The sequence below is a fragment of the Grampus griseus genome (genome assembly GCF_964374135.1).
Source record: "Grampus griseus genome assembly, chromosome: 11".
Taxonomy (NCBI): Eukaryota; Metazoa; Chordata; class Mammalia; order Artiodactyla; family Delphinidae; genus Grampus; species Grampus griseus.
The window spans coordinates 56,388,600-56,404,256 of record NC_139005.1 but is presented as its reverse complement, the minus strand read 5'-3'; the positions used below and the strand labels follow the sequence as shown (position 1 = coordinate 56,404,256).

At 37.3% G+C, this 15,657-nt stretch overlaps 1 protein-coding gene across 3 annotated transcripts in view; it reads right to left on the bottom strand.

The window, feature by feature from the left end:
- The window catches only part of CNOT2 (CCR4-NOT transcription complex subunit 2), a 110,796-nt gene that overhangs the window by 69,303 nt on the left and 25,836 nt on the right, over positions 1-15,657 (bottom strand). The window lies entirely within an intron of this gene.

The following is a 15,657-nucleotide window of genomic DNA, read 5'->3' as shown; positions in this document are numbered from 1 at the left end:
AGATTCAGTCATCTAATTTCAAATCCCTCCCCTCAAAATGCTTATCTATACAGCCGCTATTCATTCAGTTTATGAGGTTTATTCCTATGCCATAAGATGGGAATTCATCCTATAATGTTAGGATGATTAACAGATGCAAACCTAACTCAATATTCTATTAAAATTTACTCCAATGAAGAGCAGCAACACATGTCAACTTTCTGGAAGCCTCTGTCCTTCAATCCTCCAATTTCATGCATGCTCTAATAGAATGTGCTTTTTTACATTAGGGCAGAAAAATAATGGTGCTTATTTCTTAACCTGGACAGAGCTAAATAAGTCCAAAATGACTAGGCACTGTAAACTTCAGGTACAAAAAAAAAAAAAAAAAAAAAAAAAAACAATCACCGAAGCAGAGGTAATAGTCTCTAGAGATGCTAACTCAAGAACGTAAATTGAAAATGAAAGACCAAAAATTCAAAAGTGGTATCTACAAAGAATTTGTAAATAGTTGTTTTTAAGACTAAAGTCTTACTTTTACTTTTACCTAACTTTTAGTAAAATGTTTACCCCAGGAAAGTAGTAAGTTAGTATACCTACTGAACTAACAATAGTTGCTAACCACTAAAATCTATATTCAAATTTAGAGCAATTATTTAATATTAGACAAAATTTACTTTCAGAGAGGATAATAAAAACATCTAACTTAATTTCATAGGAAGTATGAATCAATTTTACTAAAACCAACAAACATGCACATACACATACACATGGATTACGTCTAAAAAGCAATCTAGTAAGAAGGTCAGAAAATTTTTCAAGGAAAACATTAAAAATTAATATTATTAGATTTAAATTTTAAAAAGAATTCATGTACTGAAAACCTACACTCCACCTCCTCTCTTATGCCTGATCACAAGTTAGCGGGTGCTATATACTTTTACTTAATTTTGACCATCTTGCATTGTAAATGTTTGGCTGAAATACTTCAGAGATGCCTGGCTCTATGGCAAAAATGTAAATGTGCATTACCAAATTTATATGTACTAGTGGAATTAAATACGTCTCTCTCAAAAGTAACAAAGGAGAAAGGTTTTTTAAAGCATAAATATTTACTGCTATAAATATAATCTAGCAAGGAATTAGGTTATTCATAAAGAAAAACTATCTACTGAATTAGATGTTCAAGAATCGTTAAGTGACATACATTTAGCTCCAACTTAAATGTTCATGACTGTCACAAAATGAGAACAAACCTATTTATTATGCATCCTCTAAACAACATTAACCCTGTTTTAATGTATTTTATAATATTAAGAGAGGTTAAAACAGTACTTGCTTTACTATTAACATGTTCATGACAAGTCTGAATTCAATGGACAGTAAGTGTAAAATTTCAGTTTTTTCTTAGAAAATAAGCATGTTTTCCTTCTTAAATAAGTTTAAGAATAAGTTTAAAGTCCATGCACTATCTTCCATTTGTACCAGTTTCATCAAAAGATATATTAGAAATCTAAAATCAGGCAAGGCTATTCTATTTTCAACAGCGTAACATTATATATATATATGAGATAATTAGGACTTTATATGCTAAATAATATTATTAAAAATATTTAATCTGTACATTTACCAGATTAAAAAAATATTAACTTTGGAATACTATGGATTTAGTACAAAAGTAAAGCTTGTTTTGTTTCTTTTGTTTCCCCATCTTGGGATAACTTCAAGTATTTCATGGCTTAGGGTTTCAAACAGCAGCCACTATAGGCATACCTCCAAGATACTGCAGGTTCAGTTCCAGATCACAGCAATAAAGCAAATACCACAATAAAGCAAGTCATTCAAACTTTTTCGTTTCCCAACGCACATAAGTTATGTTTACACTATACTGTAGTCTATTAAGTATACAAGAGCATTATGTCTAAAAAAACAATGTACGTCCCTTAAGTAAAAAACACTTTATTGTTAAAAAATGTTAACCGTCACTGGAGCCTCCAGTGAGTCATCACCTTTTTGCAATACTAACATCAAAGATCACCAATCACAGATCACCAAAACAAATATTAGAATAATGAAAAAGTCTGTAATATTTCAAGAGTTCCAAAATGTGATGGAGACGTGAAATGAGCAAATGCTGTTGGAAAAACAACACCCGCAGACCTGTCTGATGCAGGATTACCACAAACCTTCCATTTGTAAAAACACAATAGAATAATAAAGCACAATAAAGCAAAGTGCGGTTGTTAAGGGAACCACCGACAGAAACCGCCTGCCCTGGCCAGACACGACAGTAACCACTTGCTTGAGTTATCTTACAACAGGAGGTCCTGGTAAGGAACACAGAACTAACAAGCTACCACCAACCGGAAGAATTCGGGAAAGGTCAAAAGGAGAGGAGACACCAGTCCATATGTCCTACCAACCTCCCAGAATCCTTCTCGCTGGAATCCATCTTGGCTGAACGACGCGTGCACCACCAGGAAGAACCCTGAGTCAGAATGATTGGCCAGAGACAACCCGGAAGCTAACCCCATCACCATAAAACCCAGAGACTGCGAGCCACGTGGTACAGCAGTTCTCCTGGGTTCCCTTACCCTGCTGCTCTCCACATGGGCGCCCCTTCCCAATAAAGCCTCTTGCTTTGTCAGCCCATGTGTCTCCTCGGACAATTCATTTCAGAGTGTTAGACAAGAGCCCACTCTCGGGCCCTGGAAGGGAAGGGGTCCCCCTTCCTGCAACACAATGAAACAAGATGTATGCCTGTATGTGTTCTAACCAATATAGGAATCAACATTCTATATTGAACAATAACTAAAAATCATTATCTCCTTTCAGTAAACAAAGGGAAAAAGAAATTAAGGCACTCTTATTTTCTTCTGGGTAAACATGAAAAGCTAACATTTGTCACCACTATCTTATATTAAACAAAGATGTTCAATAACAGATTGTGTTGATACTCATCATATTAGGAATGAAAGGACAGTGAATAGATAAAAAAGGCTGTGAATATATGTGTGACACAGAGAATATGTGAAAAAAAGAAAACATGAGAGAGAACATGCACCCTAGGTACCTAAATTTATTAAAGTTTATGCACTGCTTTTCCCACAAAGTCCTATAAATATTTAAAAACTCAGAAAAGACAAATATTTATAAAACTAAAATGAAATTTTCTATAAGGCAGGGATACCTTCCAAGACAGAAAAACAGAGACTGTATTTACCTTCCTACCTTAGACAACTAGAAAACTAGAAAAAAATGTATGAAACAATGATTTTCAGACATTGAACACCATCTCAGGACAGAGATCATCAAGAGAACAAAACAAAAGTAAGCTCTACTGCCTGTAGAGTTACAAGGCTGAAACACAGGGAGGGGGTTAGGCGATGGAACCCAACTGGAGCACAACAGTCTCACTGAGTTAAGGAAAAAGAGTTCAGAGTTAGGGGAAACACCAAGACAGCCAGAATTTGCAGGGCAAATGGGGAGAAGGAAGCTGCAAAGAGCTCCAAAGATATGGAGAGAGATTCCCCTCAAGGTTTTAGCTAAGTAATGATCTGTTCATGCATGTGAAAAAACTACTGAATCTGAAGAAAAAGCCTCTGAAAAGGAGCAGGCAGAACAATCCCCAGAGCTCATGTTCCCATCAATGAGAGTAGGACCTTTTAACACACAGGGTACTGAATAGAGTTCAGAAGGTAATGAAAACCTCAGTAATGAAACCAAATAAGCTTTAAACTGAAGCATGTTCTTGACCAGCACCAACAGAGCTTAAAACCAAGCCTCAAAAAGATCAAAAGAATTCTAAGTACCATAACTGTACCCCTAAACAAAGCCCAACAATATTTAAAACAATACAACAAAACCATCATTAAATAATGTAAAATTAAATGTTTGGCATCCAATCAGAAACACTAGCCATGCAAAGAAGCAGGAAATACAACCCATAACAAGGTGAAATATAATAAATGGAAATAAACCTGCAATTATACAGATGATAGAATTAGTGGCTTAAAGAGGTATTGTAAATGTATTCCATACATTCAAGCAAATAAAGAAAACTATGAACATAGTACCAGAAAGGTAAGGTATCCACCTGCCAATGCAGGGGACGCAGGTTCCAGCCCTGGTCTGGGAAGATCCCACATGCCACGGAGCAACTAAGCCCATGCGCTACAACTACTTAGCCTATGCTCTAAGAGCCCGTGAGCCACAACTACTAAGCCCACGTGCCACAACTACTGAAGCCTGTGCACCTAGAGCCCATGCTCTGCAACAAGAGAAGCCACCGCAATAAGAAGCCCACGCACTGCAATGAAGAGTAGCCCCCTCTCGCCGCAACTAGAGAAAGCCCTGAGCAGCAACAAAGACCCAACTCAGCCAAAAATAAATAAATAATTATTTAAATTTTTAAAAAAATTAAAAGAAAAAAATTTCAAGGTATCAAAAATACCTAAGTTGGCAGAAAGAGGATTTTTTTTTATGGTGACAGAAAGGTTCTGTATCTTGCTTTTGGTGGTGGTGGTTATATGACTCTACACATGTGAAAAATACCACAGAATGATAAAAACATACAAAAAAGTGAATGCATGCAGAAAAGGGTAAAGTGAATTAATTTGCAGTCTAATAAGTTATACCGATTTCTGGTTTTGATAATGCACTACAGTTATGTAAGATGACATCACTGGAGGAAGATAGGTGATGGGCATATGGGACCTCCTTGTACTATTTTTGCATCTTATGAATTTATAATTATTTGAAAGTTAAAACATTTTTTAAAGGCTCAAACTGATCATCTAGAGATAAAAATTCAATATCTCTAATTAAACATGCATTGGATAGGATTAACAGCAGATTAGATACTCCAAAAGAAAAGCTTAATGAATTGAAGACATAGCAACAGAAAAAACTCCAAAATTAAACACTGTGAGAAAAGAGCCTAGAAAAAAAAAAAAAGGAACCATGGGACAATGAACAGTGAGATATCATCACTAGGGACAGTGAACTGTTGGGCGATATCAAGCAGTCTAAAATTAATGTAATTAGTATCCCAGAAAGAGTAAAAGAGCAGGAGGACAGGGAAAAAAGGCCAAACTTTCCCTAAATTTGTTGAGAACTATAAACTCACAGATCCAATAACTTCAACAACCTCTAAGGAGAACAAAAAAACACACCTCATCATTTGACAGTCAAACTACTGAGAAACAGTGATAGAGAAATCATAAAGCAGCCAGAAGGGGAAAAAAGAATACATAGAGAAAAAGAGAGAGAAATGATGGCAGACTTGTCACCAAAAACAATGCAAATCAGGGGAGAGGTAATCAAGTTTTTTTCTAGCCGTGAGGGGTGTGGGATCTCAGTTCCCAGACCAGGAGGGATTGAACCCTGGGGCCATGGCAGTGAAAGCCCAGAATACGAACTTGTAGGCCATCAGGGAACTCCCCTCAACATTTTTAAACTATAGAAAAAAATTATAAAAAACTATTAACCAAGAATTCTAAATCTAGCTAAAATATCTTTAAAAAATGAAAGCAAATACATTTGGAAGGGTTTGGCAGTTTTTTATAAAGTTAAACATAGGCTTAACACACAACCCAGTAATTGTGCCCCTAGGTATTTACCAAAGTGTACTGAAAACTTACGCTCATACCAACACCTATACGTGAATGTTTATACCATGGAAGATGTTCTTCAAAAGGTGAATGGATAAATAAAACAACACATCTACACAACAGAATTCTATTCAACAATTAAAAAAAAACCAAGCTATTAATTTATGCAACATGGATGAATCTTAAATGCACTTGCTAAGGCAAAGAATCCAGACCAAAAAGGCCATATTGTGTTTCCATTCATGACATTCTGGAAAGGCAAAACTGTAGAGAGAGAAAATAGATCAATGGTTGCCAGGGAACTGGAGGAGTGACTGACTACAAAGGGGACACAGAGGGAACTTTTAAAGAGACTGAATTATTCTATATGGTACTGGAGTGGACACAGATGCTATGCATGTCCCGAAATCCATAGAACTTCACAACATAAAGAGTAAAGCTGAATGTATGCAAATCTTAAAAATCAACTAGGAGGTTAGAAATACAGAACTGGCAAAAGAGTAACTATTACAAATGTATGACACAGCCACATTGAAGGGGGTATGGAAAATGGTGCTGGCCTAAATAACTTTGGAAGATGGTATTGTGACTGGTAACTGTAACAGAAAAAAAGAACTCTATATAAACACTGTGTTCTGGTTGGTAAAGTGATTCCTTACAAGGCTATGGATTAGTAATGCTGAAACAACTATACATGTCTACTGAAGATAAACAATAAGTAAAATAGATGGTGGTTGGTGGGAGCCAGATTTCCCACTTCAGGAAAGTTACAGGTAAGCAAGGATGAAAGGCTAGAACGAACTATGTAGTACCTCTATTGGTATCAGTTTGTTCTCAACTACAAAACACTTTAAATATGGTAACCATTCAGATTATTAGAGAATGGATCATTTCACTGGTATGTTGTATGTTGCTTGAAAACAAAAATTTATAAAATGCTAGGTGATTAACAGGTATGTCAAAATTATATTTTAAAAGACAGGCTTGATGAAGTAATATTTAAAAGATTTTTAAACAATGTAAACAAAGCTAATGTTTTAAAGCCTCCAAATTGTATTGAATATTTGCAAATAACTAAGTCAAAAAACTTTAAACTTTTTAACAGACTGGTAACAGAATTAAATTTCAAGAACGCAAAGTAATTCATGTAACACATGTATCACTAGTGTCTACTCATGCAATAACTTCTCTCAAATTCAAGATACTTTTAGAATAAAGTTACTGAATATACCAGTATAAATGATAAAAGAATAAACATTTTATACCTTTTCTGCTGAAAACCCGTGAAATAGATTTAGTCATGCTATCAGCTTAAAATCTGACAAGAAGCCAGTAAGAGGGAAAATAGAAACCAAATCTTAATTAATATAAGATAAGCAGGCTTATTCATCCTAGGTGTTTCCCTAAATCAGAGGCTAATAAAAATTCAGCACCTAATATTATCTAAACAAATGGTAACTGAACCCCAATTTTTCTTTCAAAAAAAGACTTCTCAAAATAAGAGATTAATGAGTAACATTTCTAGAAAATACTTAATTGGAGAGAAAAAAATTAACTTTATTCTCCAAATTCTATTAAATTTTGGATGTCATCATCATACAAAAATATACACCTTGAATGGAACAATAACCAGAAAATCTGAATTCTAGTTAGTATTAGCCTGATCAGTTTCTCCTCTCTGGCTTCAGTTTCTTAATCTGTAAAATAAAGTGATCAATTTAGATGAATTTTTTTAATGTGTGCAGCTCCAAAATTTTATACTTTAAATGTTTTGTGTCAAAGTAATCCATTTAGGAAAGTGGACAATTACAGTTGATTTTTTTCCATGTTTTCTTTTTCCTCCCACTTTATTGCTCAATAGTACTTTAAAACATGGCCCAAATATTTTGGAGGTTGGGAATGGTATCTAAATAAAAGATTTTAGGGACTTCCCTGGTGGTCCAGGGGTTAAGACTTCGCCTTCCAATGCAGGGGGTGAGGTTCGAACCCTGGTCAGGGAGCTAAGATCCCACATGCCTCAGGGCCAAAAAACCAAAACATAGAACAGAAACAATATTGTAACAAATTCAATAAAGACTTAAAAAAAAAAAAAAAGGTCCACATCAAAAAAAAAAAAAGATTTTAATTTGGTAGTCTTTACCAAACTCAACTTTAAGCTACAATGTGAATTTGTCAGGTTAAGAGAGTTGAACCCGTTGGGCAGGTTTTATTTTCTGATATAGAGGACATTATATTCCAAGTTGGCTATTAATTAAAACACACTACCAAATGTGACCAATTTCACTAGAGCTCAATAAAAGCTGAAGTAAATGCACTTAACATCATCTTTAAAACCTTAGGGTTTCTCAAATTCCAGAACTATGTTAAGCAACATTTTCTTGTTAGTAGGTAGGCTGCAGTTACAAGTGTTTTATGAACTATTTTCTGAACTAATTTTTGGTTCGATCACATAGATAAATGTTTTCAAAATTCTGAGTTGATGACTTATGTTACATATAAGAAACGTGGGCAGACAAAATAAAAATAAATAGAACTCAGGAATTTCTGTTTTATATCAAACGTAGTCTGGGAAAAATGCCACATCAACTAAAAATAGTTTTTCTGAATGTTTTAATAATACATGTTTCAAGAGTCTATGATTAACATGTAAAATGAAAAGTTGCCTACATTTACAAAGGAAAACAAATAAAAATAAATCAACACTATGCTTTTGAAATCAATTTACTCTGTTTGTCATAATTTAATGTTTTGTAGCTTAATTTTGTGTGTCTTCTATTTTCTGTACTGGTAGCGTTCCTGATGCACGATTTCTTACATATCTGTGTAGTTCTGTCACATGTTATTTCAAGGAGGCTTCTAGGTACCTGACACATGGAATTTACTGTGAGTAATAGACAGTAGATCTATCTGTCTAAAAGGCCCAGCATCTCGAACCATAATTCAAAAAGAGTCATGTACCAAAATGTTCACTGCAGCTCTATTTACAATAGCCTGGACATGGAAGCAACCTAAGTGTCCATCATCGGATGAATGGATAAAGAAGATGTGGCACATACATACAATGGAATATTACCCAGCTATAAAAAGAAACGAAATTGAGTTATTTGTAGTGAGGTGGATGCACCTAGAGTCTGTCATACAGAGTGAAGTCAGAAAGAGAAAAACAAATACCGTATGCTAACACATATATATGGAATCTAAGAAAAAAAAAGGTCATGCAGAACGTAGGGGTAAGACGGGAAAAAGACACAGACCTACTAGAGAATGGACTTGAGGATACGGGGAGGGGGAAGGGTAAGCTGTGACAAAGTGAGAGAGTGGCATGGACATATATACACTACGAAACGTAAAACAGATAGCTAGTGGGAAGCAGCCGCATAGCATAGGGAGATCAGCTCTGTGCTTTGTGACCACCTAGAGGGGTGGGATAGGGAGGGTGGGAGGGAGGGAGATGCAAGAGGGAACATATGTATAACTGATTCACTTTGTTATAAAGCAGAAACTAACACACCATTGTAAAGCAATTATACTCCAATAAAGATGTTAAAGAAAAAGAAAAAAGAAATAAAATAAAAGGCCAAGCATCTCAAGACAGAAAATTTCTACTACCAAGTCTAAAAAGTTCCAAGTAAAATGAAATACAGGGCTTCCCTGGTGGCACAGTGGTTGAGAGTCTGCCTGCCGATGCAGGGGACATGGGTTCATGTCCTGGTCTGGGAAGATCCCACATGCCGCGGAGCGGCTGGGCCCGTGAGCCATGGCCGCTGAGCCTGTGCTCCGCAACGGCAGAGGCCGCAACAGTGAGAGGCCCGCGTACCGCAAAAATAAAAAAAATAAAAAAATAAAAAAAATAAAATAAAATAAAGCTTAAGGCCTTCCCTGGTGGTGTAGTGGTTAAGAATCCACCTGCCAATGTAGGGGACATGGGTTCGAGCCCCGGTCCAGGAAGATCCCACATGCCGCGGAGCAACTAAGCCCATGCACCACAACTACTGAGCCTGCACTATAGAGCCCGCAAGCCACAACTACTGAGCCCGTGTGCCACAACTACTGAAGCCCAAGTGCCTAGAGCCTATGCTCCGCAACAAGAGAAGCCACCGCAATGAGAAGCCTGCACACCGCAACGAAGACCCAACGCAGCCAAAAATAGATAAATAAAATTAAAAAAGATAATAAAGCTTAAGTAAAAAGGAGAAAAGAATAATTACACCCCTCCATTTAAAGAAGATAACATAGTGAACACTAACTAAGTAGACATTCTCCCAACTTCTCAAAGTTTACTTTTTGTAAAACACAGAGGGGCAACTTCTGGTACACTGTTCCTGGCGTGAAAGTCAAGGGAATAGCCACAGATGCTCTGCAAAGCACTGACACATGACTGTTTAGGGCACTAACACAGAGGGGAAGAGGCAATAGGCATATTTATAGAGGACAGAAATAGGCTAAAGGATTTACACTGTTTTTAATCATAGAATGCACATCAGAATCACCGAAGGTTTTTTTTTTTTTAAGAAATATTAATGTCCCCTCCCTTGCCCCTACTTTAATTAATTTGTCAGGGATGGAACCTGGTCAGCAGGTGCTTTTTAAAGTGCTCCAGGGCTTCCTTGGTGGCGCAGTGGTTGAGAGTCCGCCTGCCGATGCAGGGTACACGAGTTCGTGCCCCGGTCCGGGAGGATCCCACATGCCGCGGAGCGGCTGGGCCCGTGAGCCATGGCCGCTGAGCCTGCGCGTCCGGAGCCTGTGCTCCGCAATGGGAGAGGCCGCAACAGTGAGAGGCCCGCGTACCGCAAAAAAAAAAAAAAAAAAAAGAAAGGCTTAAAGTGCTCCAGGTGATTCAAATGTACAGCCAAGATTAAGGCTGTCGGGTTAAGACTTTATAAGAAAGTGAAATTCAAAAATGTTTTCATCTCAGTGTAAGTACTAAGCAAAAAGAAACATTATATAAATTGAAGGTAGTATATAAGAGACTGTACAGTTCCTATGCATGCCAATGCACCCTTTCCTTGCCTCTTACTGTACCTCTGAGAAATAATGCTGGGCCTTAAACATTAATTTTTACACTGTTTTTTAAGCACAAGATTTCTTTTGTTGAAATACACACACTGTAAGTGCAGAAGCAGATAATCAGAAGAAGTAGATTACAGTAAAACTTCCTTATTACAAGAAATTTCTAGTAAAAAAAGTTCCTCTAATATATTCAATACTTAGGTTTTAAAAATATGTCCACTATCTTAACATTTCTTCCTAGAAATGTAATATTAACTATCATTTGCCAAGCATTAGTCACTGTGCACTACTTCATGTATAATTTCTTTCAACCCTCAAAATAATTCTATAAGGTAGATATTACTGTCCCTTTTTTACAGATGAGAAAACAAACTCTAACAGTAAGGAAATAACACAAGGTCAAGAGGTAGTTAACTAAGCTGGAAGTAACAGGGCCAGAATTTGAGCTCCTGTTCACTTAACTTGAATTCAATCTTTACATACATATATGTATATGTATATATACACATGCACACACATATATCTCATACCAATTATGGTTTCATGAAGAAAATGTGATATATATATTTCTTCATGAAACCGTAATTGGTAATAAATATCATAGATGTATCATATACATATATCATATCAATTATGGTTTCAAAAAAAATGAAATCATTTCTGGAAATTCCAGCTGTCAAATAATACATCTATTCAGAAGTCTCACTATTCTTCTATAAGAAGGAAATCAGCAATGGGGTGACAAGTAACAGACATTAATCAGCTGGAGATTCAAAGTTCAGAAAGACCCCTATCAGGAAATAAAGTACCCACAATATCCTTTCACACTGAGCTTTAGACCCTAAGCAGAGAAAAAACAGGCACTGTGTCACAAGGCGAACAGCGAAATTGTTTTGTTAAAGTTTTAAGGCTACCAGATTACTATCGTCAACCAAGGTCTCTGTGTCTATCCCAGTCACAGAAATGAATACATTCAATGTACCTTATCTTTATACAATTCTGTAAGAAGGAAGCTTCAAAATTCCTTAAAGAAGTCCAGTTTCTACATCCTTCTGAATTTTTGCATGTTTTCTACTTTTTAAATTGTCTCTCTACAGCAGACACTCCTGGTTGACTCCCTAACAGTCCAGTCCTTCTCCCTGTGACTGCCATAGTTGTTCAGTGGTTCAAGCTTTCCCACATGACTTAAGAGGAAATGTTGATTGATTTAAGTAAATATGATAATGCTACCCAACCACCCCCATGCCCCTGTCAGTAAATGATTTGTGTAAGGGCATTTGAACCAACTCTGGCCAGTGAGATACTAGGAGAAAGAGGAGAGGAGAAATCTGATTGCAGGATTTTAGGAAAGGAGAGAGAGACAGCCCCCTTTGTTCCCCTAGATGTTGTTATATCAGACTATCACATTTAGAACTACCTACTATAGCCATCTTTCAACCGCAAGAGAGCTAGCTTGGGGAATTCCCTAGCGGTCCAGTAGTTAGGACTCTGCGCTCTCACTGCCGAGGGCCCAGGGTTCAATCCCTGGTCAGGGAACTAAGATCCCACAAGCCGCACATGTGGCCAAAACAAACAAACTAAATCTGTGGAGAGTTAGCTTAAGGAGAATCTCACACTCTAATAATGGCAGAACAGAAAGATGAAAAGAATTTGGCTCTGGCCTCAATCACTTAGCTGTTGCATTAACCAACACACAAATGACCATTCCTCCAGAGACACGAGAAAATAAATTTTAGTCAGTCGAACCAAAAGCTTCCTAAACCTTTAGGCTTATCCACACCTAATCCTTTAGTAATTTTTAAACCATTTTATGTAAAGTCTTTCCAAGGCATCTACCTCACTTTTCCAAAGCATATACAAACAGCTTAAAACAATAGTTCTTTCTATACTCATATTTCATTAGATCATACTTAAACTAAAAATTGTATTAACACCGGCATAAAAACAGCTGATTCTTAGGGTACATGAGTAAGCTAGAGTAGTTCACTAGCTGTAAGTGCTCAGAATACTCTGGAACTACAGGAATTGAAAGCAATGGTTTAAGAGCATGTCACTTCAGTGGAGGCTTGTTAATAAGGACACACGTCACCAACACACCTCTGCATGTGACAGATTCTGTATATAACAAACATATATTCTTCCTCTATGGGAGGTGGGGTGGTGGTGCAGGGGAGGCAGTTAAAAAGTCCTACAAAAAAGCCTAGCACATATGTTTCCAGGAGAGAAGATTAGAGTAAACCTAGAGTCAAAGAAGTAGGAGTATGAGTCTACTCAGTCTCAACTCTGGCCAGGTAGCACTGTAATAAGAGAACACAAACTATAAAGAACCTTTACAACCTTTAGTTGTTTTACTGCTAATGAATTAAGAATAATGACAAAACCCCACAATTCAAAAATTTCAGGCAATACAGACAAAATGTACTATTTGCTTAATATGCATAACAGCCAAGTTCCATTTTATCATACATCCTATTAAGAATAACTATAGTAGTGTGCCATTGATAAGAGGTATTTGTATTCCCTTTTAAGAAATACTAGCTAGACAAATTATTTCAAGTAGAAATTTACCAGACATTCTGGAACAATTATTCAGTATTAAAACAGCCAAATATCCTTGATACTAATAATCATATTCTTTTCTAACTTCCTACCAAAATTATTTAAGGAACTTTACTATATCCCAGGTAGTAAATACAGACTCAATTAGAAATGCCCATAAGAAACAAAGAACAAGAGAATTTATTTCTGTAATAAAAACTCCATTTGTACAGACCCTGGGGTCAGAAACCATGTTTCCAAATTATTCTCCACAGAGTTATAAAGCAATGAATAACACAAAGTTACAGTAACATTCACATCTTTAATAGTAATATTCATTCATTGAGAAATGTATTTAATATTTATTAAACACAATTTACGTTTACCTAACACACAGTAGACACTAAATTAAATGTCTTCGCAGACTGGGACTTCCCTGGGGGTGCAGTGGTTAAGAATCTGCCTGCCAATGCAGGGGACGCAGGTTTGAGCCCTGGTCCAGGAAGATCCCACATGCCACAGAGCAACTAAGCCTGTGCGCCACAACTACTGCGCCTGTGCTCTAGAGCCCGCGAGCCACAACTACTGAAGCACGTGCACCTAGAGCCCGAGCTCTGCAACAAGAGAAGCTACTGCAATGAGAAGCCCGCGCACCGCAACCAAGAGTAGCCCCCACTCTCCGCAACTAGAGAAAGCCCACGCGCAGCAACGAAGACCCAACGCAGCCATAAATAAATAAATTGATAAAAAAAGAAAATGTCTTGCCAGACTGATAAGAAGAGGAGGTTTTAACCTATGTTCTAAAAATATTCAGTTTGGGCTTCCTTGGTGGCGCGGTGGTTGAGAGTCCACCTGCCAGTGCAGGGGACACGGCTTCGTGCCCCAGTCCAGGAAGATCCCGCGTGCTGCGGAGCAGCTGGGCCCGTGAGCCATGGCCGCTGAGCCTGCGCGTCCGGAGCCTGTGCTCCGCAACGGGAGAGGCCACAACAGTGAGAGGCCTGCGTACCGCAAAAAATAAATAAATAAATAAATAAAAATATTCAGTTTGTTGGGAATTCCCTGGCAGTCCAGTGCTTAGGACTCGGCACTTTCACTGCAATGGCCCAGCTTCAATCTCTGGTGGGAGAACTAAGATCCTGCAAGCCATGCGGTGCGGCCAAAAAAAAAATAAAAATAAAAAATTCAGAGTTCGTTGATCGAACACAGAGGGTATGAACTTGGATGGAAAAAAGTTACATCCTTATTCTACTAACCTCTAATTGAAATTTGGTATATCTTTAATTAAAAATGTAAGTAATACGGAGGTGGTGGTGGTGGGATGAACTGGGAGGTTGGGACTGACATATATACACTAATATGTATGAAATAGATAACTAACAAGAACCTGAGGTATAAAAAATAAATAAAATTCAAACATTCAAAAAAAAAGTAAGTGATAATCATCAAAAAGACCACAAATAAAGGCTACGGAAAAAAGGGAAATCTTGTAGTCTGTTGGTGGGAATGTAAATTGGACAGCCACTGTGGAAAACAGTATGGATATTCCTCAGAAAACTAAAAACAGAACTACCAATGATCCAGCAATTCCATTCCTGGGTATTTATCTGAAGAAAATAAAAACACTAATTTGAATAGATACACACACCCCCATGTTTATAGCAGCATTACTTACAATAACCAAGATAAGGAAGCAACCAAAGTGTCCATCAACAGATGAATGGATAAAGTACAAGTGGTGTGTGTACACACACACACACACACACACACACACACACACACTCACTCACACACACACACACCAGAATACTACTCAGCCATAAAAAAGGATGAAATGTTGCTACTGGCGACAACATGAAAAATGAACCTGGAGGGTATTATGCTTAGTGAAATAAGTCAGACAGAGAAAGACAAATGCTGTATGTTATCACTTATTGTGGAATCTAAAAATAAAACAAAGGAATGAATATAACAAAACAGAAAAAGACACAGAGAAGAAACTAGTGGTTACCATGTAATTCTATGGGGAGAGGGAAGAGGAGAGAACAAGCAAAGGATAGGGAATTAAAAGGTACAAACTAGTAGGTATAAAATAAATAAGCTATAAGGATATATTGTACAGCATAGGAAATATAACCAATATTTTAGAGTATCTTTAAATGAAGTATAATCTAGAAAAACTTGGAATCACTATGTTGTACAACTGAAACTAATATATTATAAATCGACTATACCCCAATTTTAAAAAGTGTTAAAAAAAAAAAAGTAGGGCTTCCCTGGTGGCGCAGTGGTTGAGAGTCCACCTGCCGATGCAGGGGACACGGGTTCATGCCTGGGTCCGGGAAGATCCCACATGCCGCGGAGCAGCTGGGCCCGTGAGCCATGGCCACTGAGCCTGCGCGTCCGGAGCCTGTGCTCCGCAACGGGAGAGGCCACAACAGTGAGAGGCCCGCGTACCACACACACACAAAAAAAAGTTAAAAAAAAAAAGTAATCAACAAGCCACAGTGGTATTACCTGT